The following is a 23,919-nucleotide window of genomic DNA, read 5'->3' as shown; positions in this document are numbered from 1 at the left end:
CGCTGCAGCTGACCCAATACAACAATACGGCCATAGAAATATAAGATGAGATAACATACATACACTGGCGAACATGCATCTGGAGCAGTTGGGTTGAGAACGTAAACACTCATAGCTGTACACAGTGAAAAGTGTCGGGGACAATACACAACGCCGGTCTTAAAATACAAAGTGAAAGTAATGGAGACATACACATAATTGTGCAGTACAGGTATTACTATGCATGGTACAACGTATTGAAGACTACACACATCTTCGTGGAACATCGATATTAACAAATACATGAGAACGAGTACTTTGCATTTTGACATATGGAACGATCAACATACATGTATGTTGATCTCAGAGAAACAGTTTAACGTGTATCTCCTATCTATGATTTCTTTGGTTTTCGTAATGAAGGATCGTTGGACTTGTTGTATACCTTGTTCTATATACCTTTTTATATCTTCTTCGCTGATAGCATTTTTACTGGAGCCTTAAAATCTGTAGGGTACCTGTCACATACTAGAGTAAAAACCAAACCCCAGATTTAAACGTTAATGCAATTTATTAACTAAATCTATCTTATTTACAATAAACCATTTAGGTTCGCCTTCACCCCTGCATTCTCACCTCATCAAATATCCTCGTACTCTTTCCCTGTACATTCACGCACGTCCATCACACTTCACTCTCCAACTATACGCACATACAGTCATATCAACACTCCCATCAACTCACAATATCACAACACTACAAATGTCTTTAAAGAAACGCACAACAAATCATATACTTATATTATTTACACTGAAGGTGGAATAGAAAATAAAAATTCATTGAAAGCACACATCAGTCTATTATTGTTCACTGTTCCCATCACAATCGATGTTGTTGTCATGTCACCATATGTAGGGGTTCAAACAGTTTATGATTTCTGTGGTATATTAGGGGTCCTTCCCCTGCGTGTTAATCTTCACACACTTGGTTGGCATGTCACTTTGATCCCTAATGATCAAACAGTGCAGCCTTACTGGCGGGGCACGGCACGCTCCCTAGACACCCAGGTCAGTTCAGCTATACACAGGCGGCATATCGATCTCTCACGATCGGCGAGACAGCCTTACGGGGTATAACACCTACCTCGGACAACCAGCTGAATATATAGGGAAAACAGCCAACCTCACACACATACACTTTCCAACTGGTTGCCAACTCACAATCTTCACATCAAACCTTATATACCCCCCAAGTTACATGATTGACCCCAAGCCTACTACCCAGCCACATACAATAGTCTTTCCTTAACTGCACACCTCAGATCCGAACAATAGCTCAACGCTTGCATCACTGCCCTCGCTCACAAGTCCTCACTCCACACTTGTCACCCTTCAAATTTAACACTCAACATATACTGTATACATTATAATAATTGTGATCTTGACAATACCTTCCCCCTTAGATAACAGTTTCCTCAACAGTTACAACAATCACAAGATCACATGAACTATGTACAGTTGCCTGCCTCTACATCATAGAGTATACATTTGTGAATATAATTCACAAGGCATAAATCGCTTATGGTGGACATCGACTCAGCATGTCAGCACCAACATTCTCAGAACCTTTCACCGCACGTATCAGGAATCGGTATGGTTGCAATGCTAAGGCCCACCTCATGACTCGCGCGTTTGTCAGCTTAGCTTTACTCATCCACACAAGAGACTGATGATCAGTTTCTAAAACAAACTCCCTCCCATACAAATATCTCGTCAACTTTTGTACTGCCCACACTATTGCTAAACACTCTTTCTCAATAGTGGAGTAAGCTTTCTCTCTTTTCAGTAGCTTTCTACTCACAAACATTATGGGAAATTTCTCATTCTCATGCTCCTGCAACAATATTCCACCTATCCCTACATCAGAAGCATCTGTGCGTACTAAGAATGATTTGTGCAAATCTGGAAGCCGTAAAATTGGAAAAGTTGACAAATACTTCTTCAGTGACTGAAAAGCATTCTCTTGAGATTCTGTCCATTCAACTTTATTTGACTTACCTTTTTTTGTCAAATCAGTGAGTGGTGCTGCAATTGCTGCAAAGTTAGGAATGAACTTCCTACAATAACCAGTAAGTCCTATCAGGGCTCTTACCTGTTTCTTCGTCTCTGGTCGGGCCAGATTCAGAATCTTGTCTAAATTGTGTGGCTTTGGAGCTAGCTGACCTTCCCCAACAGTGTGACCTAGGAATTCCAAATGTGTATACCCTATCTTTAACTTGGAAGGGCGCGCTGTCAAATGATACTGCCTGAGATGATCAAACACCATTCTGAGACTATGTTTGTGATTCTCCCAGTCCTCTGTTCCTTCTATGATGTCATCAATATAATTATCAACATTGGGAATATCTTTTAGGACTTTTCTCATCAACCGCGAAAAAACTGCTGGAGCATTCACAACCCCAAATGGCATAGCCTTCCATTGATACAGCCCATCAGGGGTGATAAAAGCAGTGTACGTTTTGCTCCCTTCCTTCATGGGAATTTGCCAGTAAGCTTTACTAATATCAATTTTGGTCAGATATTTGCACTTACTCAACTTGCTGAATACAGCCTTGGCCAATGGAACAGGTTCCGGATCAAATGCTGATATCTGATTTAACTTTCTGAAATCTGTACAGAAACGGTAACTCTCGTCAGGCTTCTTGATTAGTACTACTGGGGCAGCATAAGGAGACTCTGATGGTTCTATCACATCCATACTTAACATGGATCCTACTTCTCTAGCAACCACCTCCCGCATATGATGGGGCAAAGGGTAGGGCTTGGACCTGATTGGTTCAGTAGAAGTTAACTTGATTTTATATTCTATAGAGTCTGTCCTACCAGGTAAATCTGTGAGCACATCTGGATATTCAGCAACTAGCTCTCTGAAATCTTGTTTCTGTTCTGGTGTCAAATCCGGAGAAATGTCCACGTCCAAATATGTTTCTTTAGCAGTAAGAGAAGTGGTCGTGACATCCAACTGATCTGAACCTGAGCTAACCTTGTCCACTGGTTCTTGAACATCAACTAACCCTGCTCCTACTTACTGTAAGCTGGTGATACTTACATCACACATCATTGTATTAACAGCAATTTCCCTGTCAACATACTTCTTTAATACATTTGCATGGTAAGTTTCCAACTTATCCCCGACTCTCACTCGATAACTGCCAATAGCAAACAGTTCCTCAATGAAGTATGGGCCTTTCCACTGTAGCAATAATTTGTTCTGATTGGTTGGCAACAATACCAATACTTTGTCACCTGGAACCATCTTTCTATCTTTTGACCTGACATTGTAATATATCTGATACCTTCCAGAAGCTTTCTTAAGTTCTTGATGCGCTAAACACATGGTATCTTCAATCCTGTTTTGGAGATCTACCACATATTCATAAGTAGTCCTGACCTCATTATTTTCAATGTCTTTAGTCCACAATTCACGTAAAATTTGTACTGGACCTCTAATCTTCCTGCCATACAATAGGTCAAAAGGAGCAAAACCGAGACTCTCTTGGGGTACCTCTCTATAAGCAAACAGAAGTGCAGGTATATACCTATCCCAATCTTGAGGACGTTCAGCACTTAGCCTTTTCAACATGGTTTTCAAAGTGCCATTGAATCGCTCAACAAGGCCATTACACATGGGGTGATATGGTGTAGTGGTCAACTGTTTCAATGATAATAAGCGGCTAACTTCTTTCATTACCGCAGAGGTAAATTGGGAACCCATGTCTGTCAATATTTCCTTAGGGACACCAACTCTACAAAATATCTCCAACAATGCTTCTGCCACATACTCGGTCTCAATCCTAGGCAATGCTACAGCTTCAGGATATCTAGTTGCATAATCTACAACTCTTAAAATATATCTATTGCCTCTATCTGTAACTGGGTATATTGGGCCAATCAGATCCACTGCTACTCTCTCAAAAGGTGTCTCAATCAATGGCATTGTACCTAACGGGGTTTTGCTGACCTTCCCCTTGGGTGTAGTACGCTGACAAATATCACAGGATATGCAGTAACGTCTAACATCCCCCTGTACACCAGGCCAGTAAAACTGTGAGGTCACTCTATCCAAAGTCTTCTTGCTACCCACATGACCACCCATCAGTGCCTCATGAGATACTCCCAGAACATCCTTTCTCAAACTTATAGGTACAACTGCTTGTACAACTGGTTTACTGTTATTGACTTTAGCAGACACATGCCTTCTGTACAACAAGCCATGATCAATGAAGTAACCAGACGTACCATGAGTAGTGTTTCTGAGCTTATTCTCTTCCGCCAATTTCCACATTTTATTCAAACTCTCATCCTGCTGCTGCATTTCCATAAACTCATTTCTACTCAAAGAAACACCTACTGACTCCACAGTTTTCATGGGGATTTTACCTTCTTCTCTCACTCTTTTCTGACCTCTAGTTTCTACTGCTAAAACTGGTTCTGTGAGTTCTGGGAAGGGAATATCAGGGGCTCTAACTCCAGGAATATTACCCAAGATAAAATCACACAAAGGAGTCTCAAGACACGCTGCTTTAACAGTACCTCTGTAAAACGGAGTATCAGTGGTAATCCAGGCTACTGGGATTACAACTGCTCTGCTATCTGCCATGACAAGTCTGGGTATCTGAGGTAAAATGCTGTTTATCCACCAAAGCTTTCCTCACAATAACTCCACTACAACCAGTATCTCGTAACACTTGCACGGTGTGATTAAACACTTTACCTTGACAAATGGGCATTGTTCCACACATCCCACACATTGTGCCTGAAGTTACCCTCCCCACATTATTATCTGAGATCTTATTCTCCTCCACACGTGCACCCCCTTGATCGTCATTTATGTAACCCTCCTGTGCCATCCCGACAGAGTCCTCTTGGCAAATACTAGCAACCTTCATACCTTTTGCGTGAGGTTTAGAACATCGAGACCTACCTCACCACAAGCATAACATTTCCTCTGATTTATAGGGACAAATTTATTAGATTCTCTTGTGTCATCTGTGTTCTTAACTTTTCTACTGTCCTCATAACCTTTCTCCTTACTTTTATCTTGGTGAACATGTTTGTTACTCTTGCTATACAAAGGATTCTGAACCTTGCTACATCCTGTGCCACGTGCTTCAACAAACTGTTCAGCAAGTTTAGCCATTTCCATGGCTGTCTTAGGCGTTCTTTCCCTCAGAAATATGCTCAAATCTCTCCCTGTACTATTAAGAATTTGTTCCCTCAGTAGGAGATCCCTTACTCCCTCAAACAGTTTATGATTTCTGTAGTATATTAGTGCAGCCTTACTGGCGGGGCACGGCACGCTCCCTAGACACCCAGATCAGTTCAGCTATACACAGGCGGCATATCGATCTCTCACGATCGGCGAGACAGCCTTACGGGGTGTAACACCTACCCCGGACAACCAGCTGAATATATAGGGAAAACAGCCAACCTCACACACATACACTTTCCAACTGGTTGCCAACTCACAATCTTCAAATCATACCTTATATACCCCCCAAGCTACATGACTGCCCCCAAGCCTACTACCCAGCCACATACAATAGTCTCTCATACTGCACACCTCAGATCCGAACAATAGCTCAACGCTTGCATCACTGCCCTCGCTCACAAGTCCTCACTCCACACTTATCACCCTTCAAATTTAACTCTCAACATATACTGTATACCTTATAATAATTGTGATCTTGGCAGTACCATGAGTTTCGGCTACCCCAAACAAAGTGCCCAACGTTTCAAGATTTTACGAAACAAAAACATACAGGCAAACAAAAACATACATTGTTCGTAGTTTGAGGTGTAAGATGTATGCAAACAAAAACATACATCGTTTGTAGTTTGAGGTGCAAGATGCATGCAAATGTAGCAGTGTTATATATATTCGTAAAACTCATAAGTTCAATCATAATTCATCATGATCATGATCATTATCAAATCAAACATCATGTATCATAAACATCATTATCTGTTCCATGTTGTCTCAGTCTTTGCCGTTGAATGCCGCCTCTATAACATCTTCACCTTTTCCTTCTGTTTCCTGGAGCCCTGTCAACAGGGATTTCCCTTAATTTCCTCTCTATTCTTAGCCAGGTAACCCATTCTTTGGGATTTTCCCTTTTCTATTTATAGGTCACATCAAAGACTTCCTTTGATGTGCTACCTACTTCCTTATTGGCTATTGTGTCCTCTGACCTCTTACTTCCTTTGGCCACCTGTTTTCCACCTCACTCCACTTGCTGTTGTTGAGCTGGAAACATATTTCCCTTCCTCAGGTATGGCCATTTTTCTATCTGTTTCCATCTGCCTCTATATTTCATAATTCTCTATCAAAAGGTGCAAAATGTCCTTCAAATAATAAAAGTATAATAACAAAAGTATTATTTAATTGATAATCATATTTATTGAGTTAAAAATATTAAATTATAAAACTGGTGTATATTTAAACATGGCTGATGCCATGTGCTCAAAGTTTATTCCATAGTGCAATATCTTTTACCTGGTCTCTGATATCTTAGATAATATATTTAGCATAATTTACTGTGATATTTAAAACTATTTAATATTTGTTAAAAATTATTTACTTGGTTAAAGATTTTATGACTGCACTTGCTGTTGTTGAGCTGGAAACATATTTCCCTTCCTCAGGTTGGCTCAACAACAGCCTCATCCAGCACTGCAATAAATCATATTATCATCATCATCATTGTCTGTCCTCTTGAGTCACAGCCCAGAGCCGAACCATACAAGCACGGCTACAATTTGGCGCCCAACGTGGGGCTGCTGACTTCAAGACTCATCTTTCACCTCCATACTCATCTTCATTGGAGTGGAGCCTGTATGGATGAACTCTATTAGGAGGACTATATGGTGATGAACATTCTGTGTTGCATTCTGAGGTGGCACAAATTGACCTTTTCTGGGGATTATTCTTGGATGTGTGTTTCATGGATTGACGATTCCTCTTGGGCAGTAAGTACTGTTTGTGCAGAGACTCTATGAGCCCACAATATATGACTGCCGTTCAGCAGCAAGCTGACCGTACATGATACTTAAGACTGTACTTATCCATGGAGAACTGTTTCCTTCACATCCATATATGTGCCCCATGAACTTTTGCTGACTATATATGTGGAATGAACTGTTGATTGATTTATCATTCTTGTCATGATTATGTGTCATTCAATGGCTTCCTGAAAAAAAAAATTCAAGCATTTTATATACAATTTTCATCACATTTCTATTTCTATAACTTTGAACAGATTTCTATTTCTACAAGGTTGAATAGATTTATATTTTTACATTGTCCATATATCTATACTTTTACAGATTCTGCAGCTGTAACTTTCATTGATTTTCATAGATTTTATTCTAATCAAGTAAATAATTTGTTGTAAAAGTTAAAACATCTTATATCACAGTTTCAGTAAATACTTGCAGCAAACAGTTACCAAGTATAGCAATCAGAAATTAGTTTACTGGTATAAGGGTAAAGTTATTGCACCTTATTCACTCTCGGATCTCTTCTTCCTCTGACTGTTTCTCTCGGCGTTCTCGGGGTTTTCTTCCGCGTGTTCTCTACCGCTCTGGAGATTGTCCTTCCCTGCTTTTCGCGAATAATATCACGTCACATCTTGTGTTGTCTTGTTTCTTCATTCATTGATATTCATCATACCATTCTCATATTTGTGATGAGTTAGTTATCTCAAGCTGACAGTGTGGTGAGTTACTGTCACCTTGGCTACATCTTGATTACATCTGATATGTATATAAGTAGTATAGGGAATGATAGTCCGAAAACACTTTTCAAAAACCCCTCTAAAAAGCCTCATTTAGTAAATGAGGCTTTGGTGGGACTATTAGCTCTTGCTATTATTGCCCCTACTACAAAGCTACGCCATCACGTTTACCGTGACTTGGTTGGAGGTAACACTGTGCCGTACGGTACGATCAATAATTCTTCTCTTACAAACCCCCTACCCGGCCCACCCCTCAAGTAGTACAAGTTAGGTTCGTCGGTTTTCATATCCACTTTATCTATGTTGTAAGTTTTGACTGACCATATAGGATCGGTGGCCCGCTTACGGCTATCGCCCTCGTGTTCCCCCGGCTGGTATAGATACCTAACTAAGGCCCTATCTGGTATCTGTTTCTCCTTCCCACGCAATGGAGCGGCCGACTCTGCAACTATTGATTTTAGTTTGATAGCGTCTGCCGGTTTCTTACCGGTGAGACGGGTGACTTCATGGTTGATTGCCGACACCACCTTGGGTAACCTCGTGACCCATTCAGTCGATCGTTTTCCAGGGGTGGCCATCTCCCTAGCATACTGATAGCCGAACAAGCGCTCAGCCAAAGTCCTATTAAATCTCTCAACTATGGCTTGGCTGCGATGGGCTCCGGCTGTGCCACGTCTGACCTTTGTATCGTGTTTGGCTAGCAGTTGTGAAACGGCACCCATGAACTCCCGTCCGGGATCAACTTGCAGCTCTGTTGGCCAAGTCAGCGGGCTGCGTTTGTATATACGTTCTAATCCTTTGGCTACTTTGGCCGAATCTTTCGTGGTCAAGGGTTCGGCTTCCTTGTAACGACTGGCTACGTCCACTACGGTTAAGGCATACTTGTACCTCTTATCATGAGGTAGGAACAGTAGGTCTGCCTGGTGAATGCTATTAGGTATGTTAATTCCGAAACTCCTTCTAGGTACGTAGCGTGGCGCCGGCAAATAGATCTGCCACAGGGCTTGTTTTTCAAGCCACGCTTTGGCTTTCTCTGGTGATACTCGTGCCATTTTAGATAGCTTATCTACTGCGCTAGCTCCTTTCCAATATCCACGCGGGCTGTAATAAATAGCCTCAAATTTTTTCATGTCCATACGCGTATGTGTTTATACCATCAATAGCTATCCAACGTTTCGTGTCCATAGGCGATAGGGACGTCTTGTTTATAGTCAGTCCGTATATCTTATGTCCATCACTTCTAAGCGTGTTCATCTTATGCCTAAAGGTACGGGTCTTGAACAGGGCCTCCTTGAATCTGGCGTGTTTGATGTGTTGTTTCACCACATACTTCTTAACCCCTTTAGCTTTTCGGATCTCACTATTGTCGGCTTTCAATATGGAGTACATCTTAGGCCTCAAACCTATGTACTCAGCTATTGGCGTGCCAGCACACTCGTCCTTCATCTTACCTAGGACCTTTTTATTTACCGTGCTGTGTATAGTATGGGTCTTAGGATAGTCGCTGGTGTCGTATAAATCGATGTGTTTTTTCATGTCCTCGTACACGTCCTCAGTTCGAATCTCCATCAGCAGGGAATCCGTGTCAGTGTACAGCACTTCGCACCTGTCGCCGTACTGTTTCTTGAGCTCGTTGTAGTAAAAGTCGTACATCAGGTGTTTGGATAAATCGAGGATACTCATCCCAACGTAAACAGGTCGGTTGAATTTTATGTGACTTTTCTTCATGTGTATGGCAACTAGGTCATCTGTGAATATTTTATTACGGTTGAATGCCGGACTGGCTATCAATTTCCTGAGCTTGTCTTCCTCACTAGATCTAACCAGTTTCACGGTTACGCGTTTCCTCAGGTTTTCCATAGTCTTACCAAACACCGAGTTGTTCATGAGCTTGTAGAGATTTTTTTCAAAATCACTGGTGGCTTTTTTTCGTAGGTCTGTGTTCATTCTGATGTAGGGCTCCATCCATGGGCTCTGGTCGAACATGAGCACCCTATGTATTTTGGTCAGCCTCATACCCAATGACAGGTACAGCTGTAGGTTGCGATAGTGAACTATGTACTTGGTCTTATTCATTAAGTTAGGCACGAGTTTCTCAACGTCCGCCACACGACCACCTGACAAGTTATGTTGGTACTCAGACATCCAGTCTGTGTTAACCTTCATACGTTCGGGTGCAAGGGGATAGCTGTTGTGCGATGTGTGTAATTCCTTGGGATACTCTAAGTCAACTTCGAGGATATACCCTTTGTTCGAATCTGGTGCAATGCTCATAATATCAATGTTTGGTACCCATTCGAATCCTCCTGTAGGTAGATACTGGCTCATGGCCCAGCCGTATAGGTTATTTGCGTCGAGGTAGAGAATGTGATTGGTTGGTTTGTTAGGATCGTAACCTTTCACGTATTGATTATTTGCTTTCGCGTATCGTTTGGATACCATGGAAATCCCACCTCGCAAGCCTTTCTCAATGAATAGGTGCATGTCGTAATCTGTGAGCAATTCTAAATTAACTCCTGTCTTTTTAAGCAAGGCGTCCCACGACAGACCTGGGCTGGTGTAATACCATGCGGGGTCGAGTTTATACTGCTTGAAACATGTTTGCCGAAACGTCTCGAACACGTCGGCTAACAGCAGTACATCTGTCCTCAAGTACAGGTCGTGATAATCGCCAAGGTTCTTACAACCAAGTTTATTCCATACATTAATCGCGTGCGAGTAATCGTCTCGTGAGACGGACGCCTCATTCAGCTTGCTATAAAAGCAGTCGATAGGAGGTAGTCTGGTCTCTGTGAACTTAGCCCAGCTATCCATGTACTCATATGGGTATACGCCCTTCCTCATGAGCAGGTGTCTAGTCTCGGCGTCTGTGTATCGATCTGTGATAGGGAAGGTATTGTTGGCCTTGACCAGACTGTCGAGTGACGACAGGAGGAATTGAAACGAGTCAATGAACCTAAGTCCGTTTAAGCTGAAGGAGATGTATCTCTCCATGTTGTTGGGAATGCACGTTATATTACCATCGATTTTCGCGATGGCCTGCATGATCAAGTGAGAGTCGTATCCTCTCAAGTTGTGAAAGACAACGGGGATGTTTATTGTCTTAGGATTGATTTTAAGCTTGAGGTTGCACGCGTTGTGAGCGGCGCCTCTATACTTACCAGTTATGTGACAGTGATCTCTCACCGAATCACCGTTAAGTGGTGAGTCGCACACGTGACAGTTAGTGCTACTGGCGTGAGCTAGCCTGTCGGCTCGGGTCATACGCATGGGAGCGATTCTATACAATGTATTCCTAATAATTTTTTCTTCCTCCTGCAAGCACTTTAGAAACCTTTCAGCCGCGTCAGGACCCCTATACACTACCGGAGCTTTCGTTTCCCCGTCACAACGGACGACAATGTATCCAAACGAACAGGCTTTATGCTCTTGTGTTTTGTGTGTGAAGGCACCACTGGGAGCCTCGCCGGCGGCAGCCACTAAGGCTTCGAAGTCGGCGTATATAATATAAGGCACAGACATTTGATTCTTGTGGTTACTGAATTTTAGGATATTGTCACCTTCCTTAGGCATGTCGACTCGTATGGCCGTCTGCCCAACACCTTGGCAATCCTCCAGGTGGGATTCTAATAAATCAGCCCGACTGAAACAGTGTAGGCATCGTACACAAAAGTGTTTTTCCCCAACGTGTTTCGACTGGTCGTGCAACAACCGGCTGAGATGTTTTATCCACGTGTAGTGATACGTTTCACCTTTTTGAATCATGAATAAATTAATAACTTGACAATCCTTCACCGGGCTGACCCTGTGTATTATTGTTGTATTACCTTCGTGTCCAAAGACATTTATAGCCAGATTATTCTGTTTTTCTACTTTAGTGATCTGGGATATTGGGGTGGGTTCATCTATACCATCCCAGTTGAGCCCATCGTCCTGTGGATAATTAGAAGGCCTGTTCGGATTAGTGGCAGCTGGAAATAAGGCTGACCTGATAGATAACCTCAAGCAATCGTTTCCTCTATTCTTAACGTTTACTATGGCTTGTTTGTTCTTATAGTAGGGAGGCAAGGTTAGGTATGACCCACCTCTGAACGGCACGTATTTAGCTATATCTAGATAGACATTATCGATTTTATCTACAGCCCACCCGGACCCCATGTGTGTGTAGCGTTCTAGGTATTCTCGTATCTGCTGAAAACTATTATCGATTGATGTGTCAATGGTCTCTGCATGTGTGACGACCTCTTGTTTACCTCGGAAGTAAGGTTGAACATACTCAGTGGTACTCCCAACCTGCTTATCGAGTGACATTTTCACTGTGATCTGAAACTTGATACTTCCTAGATTATTTAGTTCCTGGTTGACCTTATCAGCTATCAGAGGCTTAATATCTGTAATGTCTATGTTTCTATCAATGTGCATGCGCCAACCTCTCAAATAATTGCCTACGGCGTGCTCAGTGCGCACGAACTGTAGGTCAATAGCTCTATTCTGTCGTAATAATTCTACAAGCTGTGGTTTTCTCATACGAGAATACCCGCCTAAACCCAAATCGTGTGCCTCGGCTTTCAGTTGTTTTACAGTGGGAGGTTTTGCTACAGGGGTATGTGATAACAATGTGGTTAACCCGGCTTTCCCCAGTTTTGAATAACCCGTGTATCCAAGCTGTTTCGCTTGAGCTTTTAACTGTTTTACCGTAGGAGGGACTTCTAAACCTAGTAATCTCAACAATGCTGGCTTCCGCATTCTAGAATACCCGATAACACCTCTCTGCTTTGCGGCCCGCTTGAGCTCGCGCACAGTAGCCATAGTGTTTACACCTAAGAGAATCAATGTCTAATTGGTCGGCAGTAACTCTTAAAAAATATTTTCTGGTGGCCGGGTACAATTCTAGACATTCTGTCAAATCGTCCCACGTACCTGGTAAAATATATAGTGTGGCTGTTTCAATCCAGTACTCACCTTGGTTATAGTATTCCTTGTATTCACTTATACTCGAAAAACGTTCTATATGGTATTGAGACGCGATATCCCGCTCCCATTCGAAGGGGTGAGTATACTTAACACCCTCTTTAATCCATAACACGTCCACTATTATCTTAAATCTGAAGCTGCCCCATAAGGCCAGTTCATATTTGAATATGTTTTCCACAGACATAGCTATACGTAGGTGTGTATAATCTCTAATTGGAGTCTATCTTGAGCAGTCGCCTACGTTCTTTTATGTAGCCTTTTTTATTCTCGTATATGAGTTGATGTCTGACTACGTTCGCTCCGTGAGCTTTACATAAACAGTAGTGCCCTTTAACCCCGATACCACACACAGAACACGTGTAGTTAGGACTTCCCATATGGAAACAACAGAACCCCTGATTCCTGCATTTCCTACCACAGGCCTCGGTCTTCCCCATAAGTATATATTCGCATCGGTATGGAGCGGGTCTCATGTTTACTTATATAGGTATTTTAGTTTAATTGCTTAGCAACCAACGCAGTAGCTGCTATACCCAACACTATGAAGCCCAGTTCACGATTCATTTGTCCCTTGGATGGTGTGTAGTACTGAGCGAGTGTGGGTTTATTGAGCGCTTCCAATCGTTTACCAGTTAGTAGGTAGTATTCTTTCATTGCTTCATCGACATCTTTGAATGTTTGAACGGCATGGTTTTCACGCGTGAGTTGTTCATTAATAAAATCGATCCTCTGGAGGCGTTTTTTAGCGAACTCGGCCTGTGCTCTTTGTAGTTTCTCAGTAGCGAGATCGTGTCGCTTCCTTTCTTCCTGTATTTCAGCCGCGTGATCATCTCGTAGTTTCGAGAAGAGGTAATTACTCCCGGAAAATGCCAGGGCATTCACTAACGCCCCACCGACCATCATAGCTATCGTGGCCATCCCTATATTTATTTCATTATATTATCAGGTATTATTCCTTGTTTTACTAGGATGTCTTTTGTGGCCATCGCCATACCAAGGTTCATTATGAGCATACCCATATCCTGCAGGTTGAAATCTAGCTTGATAGTTGGTTGTTTAAGCACCATTTTAGTCAACCGAGCGTACCCTACTGCTAAACTGGCTACCACTGTGGCGTGGTATGCGTCGTTGACGAACGTTTTCCCCTCAGACATTATGTATATGATATAAAATATTAAAATTATAACATGATATGCGGGTCTACCATGGGGGATACCCCCATACCCCCACTGTTGGGGGTTACCTCACTGTTGGGTTGTGGCTCACTGTGGGAGGTGTATAACCATGTTATAACCACGGCAGCAGTTACACCTACAGCCAACAACAGTCGGGTTGGATTGGCCACTTTATGTTGGTTACACCACCGTTTTTTACCGGCAGCTACTCTCTTAGGATTCTTCTGCCTGGTTACTGTAGGGGGTGTGGGGGGTACCACCACTGGGGTCTCCTCCATCACTGTTGGGGGTACCTCCACTGGGGTTTCCTGTGCAGCATCCATCTATACTATTATTATTATTCTTTCTCTCAAATTGACAATGTTTTGCCGTGATAATCGCCGCCGTCACTGGAGCCAACAACATACCATATTTGTGGTACAACCCGCAGCTGATAGAGCTCACGGCGTGTTCGATAAAAGGGTCTTTATCTAGGTCTTCCCACAGGTAAAGTCGGCGCTCTGGTGGAATGGGAAGGAAATGTGACACAATACCGGTGTACATCTGGGTCATAGCCGATCCTATTGTCTTTGTCATTTCTGCTCCGAGCCGGGACTCGTATCTAGCGTACAGCTTATCGATTTCTTCGGCTGACATTTTATTAATTTTATCTGGAGTGTAGTCTCCAAAGTAATGTTTGGCTTTGCCGCCAACAGCCAACGCCACCAGTTTCTCTCGCTTGTCATCAGTGGGGCCTGCGGGCGGCGTGGGGGAACCCTCCACAGACAATTGTTCGAGCAATTCCTCACACTCCATCTTATAATATAACAAGTAAGATTTAGTTTTAACTATATAATACCCGATACAGACAAAACACAGAGAAATGAAGGTTAAGTTGCACACGACAAATACTTCGAATATCATAGCTATATGCTTAACTTTGCTTAGCTTTAGCTTAGCTTTGCTTAGCTTTAGCTTAGCTTTGCTTAGCTTTAGCTTAGCTTTGCTTAGCATACTATATAAGCCACGGGTTGGTCGGTTTTTAGTACGAGCTTAGCGTGTTTAGTTTCAGCGAGCTGTTTCTTCACCCGTTCCCGTTCTAATTTACTCATCACATCGTTCTCTCTCAAACACTCCTCAAACGAATCCCTGTCCTTGCAGTGAAATAAGGCCACCCATCGCGTCTGCTCCCTGAGGTCTTTCAACACCGAGTTGAACTTCTGCGTTAGCACCCAGACGCTGTGATTTGCATGCCGGCCGGAGAAGGCCAGGTACGATAGCATGTCTCTCTTTTTTGTTATCTCGCGATTAGCGCTGCAGTCGTCCAGTATAAACAGCGTCGGTTCCCCTTTAAATTTCTCGTGAAGAGCTTTCAACCAGTCCTGCAGGCGTGTTCCAGGGTCGATTTTGTGTACGTCCGGGTCCGTCATCACCCAAGGTCGCGCGTACGTTTTATTCATGCTCAGAGTAGGGCACATGATAACGATGTTATCGAACACATCCTTGTAGTAACCCTCCAACATATCCAACACGAAAACTGTCTTCCCACAGCCAGTCTGCCCGCATATGATAGCGCAGTGTGGGTCAGTGGGTAGTTGTGGCAGTTTATTGTTGGGGGGTGTGGGGGGGTACCCCCCATCAGTAGATGGCTTGCACGAATCTCCCATTGTCTATATTAAGTTGCGCGTCCATAATAACGTACAGATATAATTTCAACTTACCAGCGGTTTGAGCCTTCTTATTAATCTGGATGGTTATCCCTTCGCTACCGTTATCTATACGGCGCCCGCTACCGTGCAGTTTATCATCATCCGTGGATCGCATGTCCAACCATAGGGCGTACTTGGTGGTCAGGTATTCACCGATCTGCACGGAGCCGAGGTCCAGGTCCTTTGTTATGTAATCCCCCACTGGTAGCTTTTTTATCTCATCCCACTGCTGGTGTGGTCTCATACCATGACTGAACAGCTGGTTGGGCACGCCCTCGATGGTAACTTCCACCTTTTCAATCTCGGGGTTGAAAAACTTTTCGCTGTCCCTCCGGAATGGATCGTAATCCTCCACGGGGACGACCAGGATACCTTTCATCGATCGCGCCGGCACATTCAGGTTGATATTCCACACAGTGTCGCTCTTATCTCGCACGACTGATCTATGCCTCAGTACGCGATCGTACAGTATAGCCATCTTCCCAGAGTACTGACTTCGAACCTGCCTGGCCAGCTCCGGGCTAGTGACCATGTCGAACTCCAGAGAGATGTTGTCTATGGCATAACTGGCCTCATCACCGTTCGGTGTACGCACTACTTTGCTATAGTCGTTAAACGTGAGCTCGTATTCGAGCCTATCACCCAGCGCGGCCTGGTAAAATGGCGCGTGTCCCGTGAGCAACTCGAAGTCGAGCGGCACGCAGAATCGATTCCCGTATGCTAGAGCGATAGCCTTTTCACCGTCCGATAGCTTGTCTTGCTGGTCTGTCGTGAAGACGTATCCTATGCGCGCCCGGGTTGATTTGCTGATACCCTGGTACACATCATTGACTCGTTCTCTCTCGCTTTTCCAGAGATCCTTGTAGCAGTGAAACACGTCGCTGTCGTCGATGCTCAGCACCTCGTTACCGCTGATCTTGACGGTCGTTTTCTTGATGATAGCTCGACCCACGTTCCGCACTAGCTCGCGTTTGTCGTTGTCGGAGGTCAACGTGATATTGAACGCCAGTCGAACAGTGCCTGGTACAATGAGGTCATTCTCACCAAGGTTTGGAAATCTAACCAGCAGAGTTTGATTCTGGTCTATCTTGCTGGGATTGTTGGTGATGGTCACCGACTGTCGCACGGCTCTGGCACCTAATGGCTCTCTCAATTTTCTGAAAGGATCTAATTTTCTACCGTACATTGTTATATATAAATAAAATATATTTAAATACTAATGGATGAAGACATACCTATGGATGATATGCGGGGCGCTAGTGCCCAGGCATATGATGATGAGCAGGAGACCTCATTTACTAGTTTGCCATTGAGCCAACAACTTTTAGAAACAACGGTAAATGATTATTACGAAAGTTTAAAAAGCGATAAAAACTACGTTGAACCACAGGGTATATACCATAAGAATTTTTTTGTTGATACAAAGGGTGTTCTACGTCTTAAGTCTGCCCCAGAGGTTGACCTCTTTAACAAGATCACTAAAAAACCACTGGCCTTGTCAACTCTAGCCAGCCGCAATGGTGGTGCTAAATTTATCATTAAACATCTAAACATGCCTGATTACGGTGGTGCAATACCTAAGACCGTTAAAGAAGATCTGCAAGCTACCAGATCCCACCTCACCACTATAGATGAAATGACGCCAGAGCGTGCTACAGAAGCCTCGGACAGCATAGAAAAACTGTTGAGCACCTACTGGGACAAACCGTTACCGGGGTTTGATTTTCCGGTAAGGGAACTGTACGGCTTAGACGAAGCCGTGAAACGTGTGCGTGGAGAACTCGTGAACAACATGGGGAAACTGAACGAAATCGACGAGCACATCGCTAGGGAAAAAACCAAACTCACCGAAACTGACGACGATGATATGAAGAATCGTATCAATGAACGACTACGCGATTTAGAAGACGAGAGACGTACACGATTGGAAGCCGCTTCCTCGAATCGTGAACATCTTCGATCCCAGATCAGTCGCATTCGGGAAACAATCGATAGAATACTGAACGAAGATACAACTTTAGCCAACAGGATTCGGATATTATTCCGGGAGCAAGGGATCACCATCGCCAGCATTCTGACTGCATTGGGTTTAATCATATCAACCCTGGTGGTGTCACTGGTGGGGGGTGCCCCCACACCCCCAAGTGCCGGCGGGGAAACTCCCAGCGGTGGTGGTGGTGTTAAAGACTGGATCAAAAAACTCGGGGAAGGCCTAGCTAAACTGGCTGGTAAAGCCGCCGAAGCCCTTCCCGGCATCCTGGGTAGCATCGTCTCGTGGTTGTTGAGCGCTCTGTCTAAAACTGCTATGTGGCTCAGTCAAAACCTGTGGGCAGCCATCGTCGCCGTGGCGGGTCTGGTGTACGTAGCGGCTAAGAAATCTTTAACCAAATAAGTCCCAAAGTTACCCCACCAACCACTAGGGCTGTTTTATTATCAATATGCTGCTGATAGGTGGTGGAAACCCCCACACCCCCCGGGGGTACCTCCACATGAACTTTAGGCTCCGGAGGTGGCGCCACTATACCTTTTTCACGTGGTTGGATGTGTGGGATATGTGGGGTGTTAATATCGGGGTTGATACCCAACTTTTGGTCCGCCGTGGCTATGACTATTTTGTTGTTATAACCCACCACTTTTTTTATTCTCAGTTGCATATCACTCGGAGCCATATACAACCCCACGCCGAACACGTAGTTGACTTTCGATCTGGCGTATTCTAACACGTTTTGGTAACGGTCGATGGCCCTCGGGAGATCAACTGGAGAATTGATAGCATCCTCAACGTTGGAAACGAATTGTGTCTGAGCGTCGTAAGCAGTTCCCTTACCGAGGATGTTAGAACGCGTCATCGACTGCGCACCCAACAGCGCCCACACGTACGTTCGAATCGAGTCGTTCAAGCGTATTGTACCAGCACGAGTGAATCCTTTCGATGTTTTTGAGATCATTTTAGTCCAGGCTGTGGCTGCATCAGGACTTGTTTGTTTTATACAGCTGACATGGATCTGTTCATTCGTTGTGGGGCCTGTAAATGTATGACGGTGTGGGTTGTATGAACCATCTTTAGAACCGGCATAATATTTTCCGGACCTGTAGAAGTACACGAGAACTATACCGAGACCATGGTTCACACCAGGAAGGCGAAAGTCTTTATTCGTTGGAATCTCAAACTCCCCACAAATACGTTCATAAGCGCGTCTATCATAGGGGTTATTCGTCATACTCCACGCTTTATCTTGGGGAAGAGGAGCACTTATTTCCTTCAATATTCGTCTCGTTTGATAATAAATATGAAACAAAACAACCGCCTTACTCAGTTCGTCTATACCGTAGTCTGGTGTCACACCCGACCCTGTCGTCGCACACCACACAGCAAAGTTGAGTTGGTTCTGCCAAAACTGCATTGGGTTTTGATTCCAGTTTACCACCGCCTGCGCGTTATTAACGGACACGACATACTTTTCAAAGATATCAATAAAGGTTGTTTTAAACCCCGTACCATCTGCATTCACCACGATTTTCAAGTGTGCTAAATCCATATTATAATATATAAATTATATAATATAATATGTACATAACACTTCCAGGAATAACGAGCGGTGAGGCCGTTCAGCTGACGCACGCGATCGATAACACGTCAGGTCAACTCGAAGTCGCACTCTGCGATATCACCTACCTACCGCAATGGACTAACATTAATATCAGCAACAATAAGCTGTTCGTCAGTGGAACTCGCAGTCAGATAACTGACGGTTACTACAGCGTGTGCTCGCTAAACGACGAGGTCTTCAAACCCCTGGGAGCCGAACTCAAGATGAACGACTCAAACGGCACAGTGGTGTTAATCAACAACGGAAGAACCTCCTTGAGGCTAGGCCGACCATTAGCGAGGATACTCGGTATGTCTCCTGACGAGATAAAACCAACAACAACCGTCACAGGCACGAAGTTACCCGACCTAGTACCGTACCGAGAGCTGTACATTCATCTAGGTCAGGTGAGCACAACGTATAATATTCAAGGAGGCCACCCTTCCACTATATTGAGAGCAGTGCCGGTGAAAACTGAGAAATTCAACGACGGTAGAACCGAGTCATTTTCACCACGGCAGTATAAGAGATTAACCCAGGGTAACATACCTGAGCTGACAATATCGGTGTTAGATATAAATCATAATCCTGTAAATATAGGATACCTCAGCTTAACGCTTCACGTAACATGACCAGCGCACAAGGGCCCGGAGTGAAAAAATGCATCAATATCGGGATCTCCGACCTCGGAGACACACGCGGTTTCGACGCTCCCGGAGTAGATGGTAAATCGTATGCCTTGCAACTAAAAAACAACATTTACAAACGCGTTGAAATCCCCTCCGGTGGAGCCCTAAGTGATATGATAGATACCACAGGGGCAACAGCCAACACTAAGTACGCCCTCGTCAACACCGGTGATGACAACTGGAGAATATACCCATCATTCGGAGGTAAACTGTTCGACTTAGACGATGTTGAGAGCACTACCGTCGTCAAAAACAAACCATATATGCTCGTCTTCACCGAAGATGACAAGTGGGTGTTGTTACCCGATAACAAATGGTTTCTCAATATTAGACTCGTCTCCCCTTACGTGTTCACGGATAACAAAGACAACCACCTAAACAAAGTCGTGAACAATGGAACCCTGCTCGTGGCTTACGTCCCAACTCAGAGACGTAGCATAGTCGTCAGCCCAGTCAACACTATAGCAGCCCACATGCTATCGAGTAAACCGGCCATGCAAAACGTGAAATTGCAGTTGGTGTCTGAATTCGAAGGCGTGGTTAAGATACTAGAGAGTCTACCGGCAAACTCAACACTGTTCATCAAAGTCTACCTAGGGGAACCATCGGGGAATGATGTCGAGATCGTGAAGGGGATCAAACTCGGGTGGGTGAAACGACACCAGTTTCAAGTTTGCAACGTTTACGTGCGGGTGGGTGTCGACTCCAAGACCAGTCTGCAGGGGGTCAACGTGATCGTAGAAAACAAGATATCACTAATCAATATCTTCCTGCCTGACAACATACACTTCATGGGTATAAAGTTAACCCCTGAATTATTATCAGAAAACCAGTTGGAAATTATATCATAATAGTATAATAATGACTAGTCATCATCCCAACACTACGCTTAACGACCTAGGAGACACGGAGGGATTCGATCAGCCTGGTGAGGAAGGTGAATTATACATCCTACACTTCAAAGACAACGTGTACAAACGGGTGCCGTTATCAGATTTTAAAGAACCCAAATGGCTGGTCAACTTAACACCAGCCTCACCTTATATCACAATAGGTGAAAATGCGGTGATCTCTAAGATTAAGAACAACGGTAGTTGGGTCGGGGATTTCATTCCGGAGAGGTCATTAATCATGATGGCTACTGGTCCCGGGAAAAATAGGTTAAGGACTATAGTAACAAATAAATTACCATTTCGCAATAATATATATAACATACATCTTGATATATCCCCCCCTTTCACACTCATCATAGAAGTCTTCTTTTTCTATTTAGGTAATGAAAACACCTCAAAAGAACAACAAATTTTACCCGGGGTGTCACTACACTGGTTTGATGAACACACAGACAAATATTGCCGTATTGTTATACAACAGGATACCCACGGGGCCCCTATAAACCGCTTAATAAGCCTCAGTGGGGTTTTTATTACAACAGGAAATTCTATTAGCCTCTCACCTATTACCCTGATTGATGGTCTAGATCTTGTAGGCTTCAAATACATTGAAAGATTTTTAACTGAACCCCAATTAAAATATCTTTCAAAATATATATTATAGGATGGGTCTGTACCCAGTCGTAGAGGAAGTAGCGAAGACGTTGGAAACCGTAGATGGGTTCCGCTTGAGGCAGTTATGTGATGTGAAACGCCAACTAGAACAAGACCGTGACACGCGGAAAGCTCTATGTAAAAAGTACAATAGAGCTTTCAATATCGTGGACGGGGCTGACACTACCCTTATGGCAACCAGCATGGGACTAGGGGCGGCAGGCGTTGGGTTGTTAACCACCATCGTGGCTGCACCTATAGTGTTAGGTATTGAAATAACGGCTGGGGTGACAGGGTTGGTAGGGTTGGCGCTTAAGTTAGTATCACGCAGACTTAATCGTAAGGCATTGAAACACGACGAGATCAGGGTTCTGGCCGAAGCAAAGCTGAATACAGTTAGTGAGCGTATTTCCACGGCACTCTCTGACAGTAAGATCTCAGAAGAGGAGTTTCGTTCAATCCTATCTGAACTCACAAAATATAACGGAATGAAACAAGATATTCGATCCAAGTCTCGTAAGTCTGCTATCAGCGAGGCCGAGAAAAAAAAGTACATAGCACAGGGAATACAAAAAGCCCAGCAAGCCTTTATTATGAACACCAAAGAGATCGTAGGCGGTTCACATTAAACTGTTTCATCGATATAAACATAACATAGCCGTAAGCGAGCCACCGATCCTATATGGTCAGTCAAAACTTACAACATAGATAAAGTGGATATGAAAGCCGACGAACCTAACTTGTACTACTTGAGGGGTGGGCCGGGTAGGGGGTTTGTAAGAGAAGAATTATTGATCGTACCGTACGGCACAGTGTTACCTCCAACCAAGTCACGGTAAACGTGATGGCGTAGCTTTGTAGTAGGGGCAATAATAGCAAGAGCTAATAGTCCCACCAAAGCCTCATTTACTAAATGAGGCTTTTTAGAGGGGTTTTTGAAAAGTGTTTTCGGACTATCATTCCCTATACTACTATACATGTTGACATCACTTTTGATGTTTTGACTGTTGGTAAGTTTGTTGGTCTGTTCCTGCCTTGGAGTTACTACAGTCCCTTGTTCATATTGGTTGCCCTTGGTGGTTATGCTTTATTTGTTGACATCTTGGTGATTGCATTCCATTTGTATCTTCAATTTTCCTGTTTACACCTAGGTGTTTACATTTATTGGTGACATCTTCCTGTTTATATTCCATATTACTTTGGTGTCTCACTTCGGCGTTTCGCTTGGCGCTTGTCCCTGACAGTCACACCTTGGTACAAATACACTCTTGTCCTTGAGGACACACATTTCTGAAAAAACATTTTAACTGTGTCTCAGATTATATATCTGGCATAGTTTGTCACTTTCTATTCTGCATTGCAGAGTACCTTGATCTTTGACACAACATAGCATAATCACTTATTAACTTTATACATCCAAACTTCATAACCATATATTACAGTCTCTTACATCCCATCTTGCATCCTTTCTGGAGGAATTACATTCTTCATCTTCACCACGACATTTACTATTCTTAGGCTTAGAAAGTAATGTTGCAAATTGTTGGATCTTAACTTGTGAGATTCTTTTTGCCTTTAGTTAGGTACATTGTACATACTCAGTTATCATCAGTTACTTTTGATACTTCAACATTACACCATTACACTTTGTGCATTAAGCTTGAATATCACTACACTTACTTGGTTACTTTGGACTGCTTCACAATGGCTGAACACAGTTTGGAACGTGTAGACCCAGACGTTGTCGAAGCCATGGAATGTCTGCAACATCTTCCTAGGTCCTTACGTACTGGAGTTCTGCATCGGCTAGCAGATGATATCTCCAATCAAATGCAAAATACTTACTGTATCGGGGGTGAAGGTGGGTACCCAATGAATGTGACTCACTCTATACCACCTCCAGCTTACAGGAACACACCACTGCCTCGTGGACCCTCCCAGTTCTCTACAGTTCCTAGGAGTTCTGGGGATGATTTCCCAATCATGCAGTTGGAGGAGAGTCCCTTGCTGAATTTACCTGCATCATTATCCAGGTCGCAGGGCTCTATTCCCATTCCACGCCTTGTTCCGCCTCAGGGCACATCAACACCTTACCCTCAGGGCATTTCGACACCATACCCTCAGAGTACCACACCATACTCTACCACTGTACATACTGCAGACTGGCCTCAGCTTTCAGCACCAGTTCCAACACCACTTCACATAGGCTCTCATCAACCCAGTGTTCGTTGTCCTCCTCCTTTACAACCTAGTCAGACAACATACATGCCCATTATAAATTCACCCAGTCCAAAACTCTCTTCCTTTTCAGGAAATGGGGCTAAGGGTGAGGTGAGATACTCACAATGGCGCTTGGAGATTGTTGGTTGTCGCAGGGAGAATTCTTATTCTGACACTGCAATACTTAATGCTATGAGGAGGTCTGCTAAGGGTTCAGCGGCTGGTTTGCTTTGTGGGCTATCAGAGTCTGTTTCCTTGGACA

At 43.7% G+C, this 23,919-nt stretch overlaps 1 pseudogene; it reads right to left on the bottom strand.

The window, feature by feature from the left end:
- Positions 1 to 663: 663 nt before the first annotated feature.
- On the bottom strand, positions 664 to 23,491 carry LOC137297393 (uncharacterized; annotated as a pseudogene).
- Between the last annotated feature and the right edge of the window lie 428 nt (positions 23,492 to 23,919).

Source organism: Haliotis asinina, chromosome 9 (genome assembly GCF_037392515.1).
Source record: "Haliotis asinina isolate JCU_RB_2024 chromosome 9, JCU_Hal_asi_v2, whole genome shotgun sequence".
Lineage (NCBI taxonomy): Eukaryota > Metazoa > Mollusca > Gastropoda > Lepetellida > Haliotidae > Haliotis > Haliotis asinina.
The sequence above is the reverse complement of the archived record's forward strand: the minus strand, read 5'-3'. Positions and strand labels throughout refer to the sequence as shown.